The sequence below is a fragment of the Dromiciops gliroides genome, chromosome 1, assembly GCF_019393635.1.
Source record: "Dromiciops gliroides isolate mDroGli1 chromosome 1, mDroGli1.pri, whole genome shotgun sequence".
Taxonomy (NCBI): Eukaryota; Metazoa; Chordata; class Mammalia; order Microbiotheria; family Microbiotheriidae; genus Dromiciops; species Dromiciops gliroides.
In genome coordinates, this window is record NC_057861.1 from 596,811,895 (window position 1) to 596,813,802 (window position 1,908).

Sequence of the window (1,908 nt, forward strand, 5' to 3'; positions counted from 1 at the left end):
CCTTGATGTTTGTTTAAACCTGGAAGAATAGGTTATTTGAGACAGAGACATATAGAGAAGCAAAAGTTCAAAGAAAATAAGATTTCTTCAACTTATTAAATAAATAATATCTGAGGAATTGGGGTATGGGCTCAGAGCTAATTGATTAATTAGTAGAAGATAGTACAATTTTAACAACTGATGAGGAAATATCTGAACATAACCCTCAATTATCTTAGAGTCAGTGATGAGAATGATTAAGGAAAATGGAACAGTAATAGATAAAAAGATAGATAATTTTCCTCCCATGAAGATTATGTGTAAGTATGGTCTAAGCCTGACTCCATCTTCATCTCTTTCTTTCCCCTTTGAAAAACTCAGAGAAACCTGATTACCTCTTGTGAGATTTAAAATTGGATATTAGATCATAAATCTCCCCTACTTAACCTTTCCCTTAATTTATCTCCCAGACTAGTAAATGGAAGAAGCTTTTGGTTTTCTAGATAGACCTTTATTATTATGGTAGTCACAAGGTGATGTTGATTAGAAGGATAGGAAAGTAGAAACACAATACAAATCGTCAGTTATCCTAACCGACTGTTAAAAACTTTCATATTTTTTACCACACTCTATAAGACACTGACTTCCTAGTCACCCTCTCTAGCACCTGGCATTCCCTCTCTGGATCCACCTAACACACTCAGCCAACAGGAATATGGATACTCCTAGCTTGTCACTGCCATATATAGAGTGACCCCCTGGACAGGCTGGCTATACCTCGAGGCAACTATAGGACAGCTATAAACCAACTAGCTAGTTAGGCTCTCCTTCCCATCAGGATGAAGTCAAGAAAAATATAAATAATTGGGCATACAACCCCTCCCTCATGACAAAGTTCGATTTAAAAGTACAACAATAACAGGGAAAGAAGCAATCCTACAACCAAAAGGAGTTCCACCATTCAAATATTAATTCTTGGGTCTAAAGATTAACTGGTCACAGAGAAACAAATTTGGAAAAGTTTGCAAATCTACTTTTATGGGAAGGAGTTTGTTTAATATCTTTATCCACTTTTTCTTCTTTAAAATGCATTTAATCAAGAGGCAGCTAGCTGGCACAGTGGATAAAGCACCAGCCCTGGATTCAGGAAGACTTGAGTTCAAATCCAGCCTCAGACACTTGACACTTACTAGCTGTGTGACCCAGGGCAAGTCACTTAACCCTCATTGCCAAAGAAAGAAAGAAAGAGTGCTCACTTCGGCAGCACATATACTAAAATTGGAATGATACGGAGAAGATTAGCATGGCCCCTGCGCAAGGATGACACGCAAATTTGTGAAGTGTTCCATATTTTTAAATAAAAAAAAGAAAGAGAAAAAATAAAATGCATTTAATCAATATCTTTTGTTTTATATCACCTATATTTCCCCACTGTATTTATCCTCCCACTCTTTCCCAGAAAGTCATCCCTTATAATAAAGTATGAGGAAAGAAAGACTTAACCTATAAATGACCTCTCAGAGAAGGGCTCCCCACCTTTGATATATTTATTACATCTTCATCCCTGTTCAACAGCTTCCCTCCTGATTGTTGGACCCATTTATCCTCCCTCCACTCAAGGTCACTTGTTACACTCATCCAAAGGCTATTGGAGGTTTCAATAGACATGGGGCTACCAAGCTTTTTCAGTTCACATTGGATCCCTTGACTTTCAGTATCTCATACCCCTACTTGACATAAAAGGAGTCAACCATGCATATGCACATAAGAAATAAACTAGATTAGTTAATTTTTTACAAAGAAAACCTATTTCAGATGTAATAATATTGTTCTATATCACCAAGCTGTTAGATGTTTATCTGAATACAGGCAAATCAATTGAGGTCATTGCTTCTATTCCTTGTCAACCAATGGTTTAATTCTCAATAG

The 1,908-nt window shown here is 36.7% G+C and overlaps 1 non-coding gene across 1 annotated transcript; it reads left to right on the plus strand.

Annotated features, from left to right (window-relative positions):
- Positions 1 to 1,227: 1,227 nt before the first annotated feature.
- Positions 1,228 to 1,334, plus strand: LOC122737450. The gene has a single exon (XR_006354284.1). It is a non-coding gene; the product is annotated as a U6 spliceosomal RNA (small nuclear RNA).
- The last annotated feature ends 574 nt before the right edge of the window (positions 1,335 to 1,908 follow it).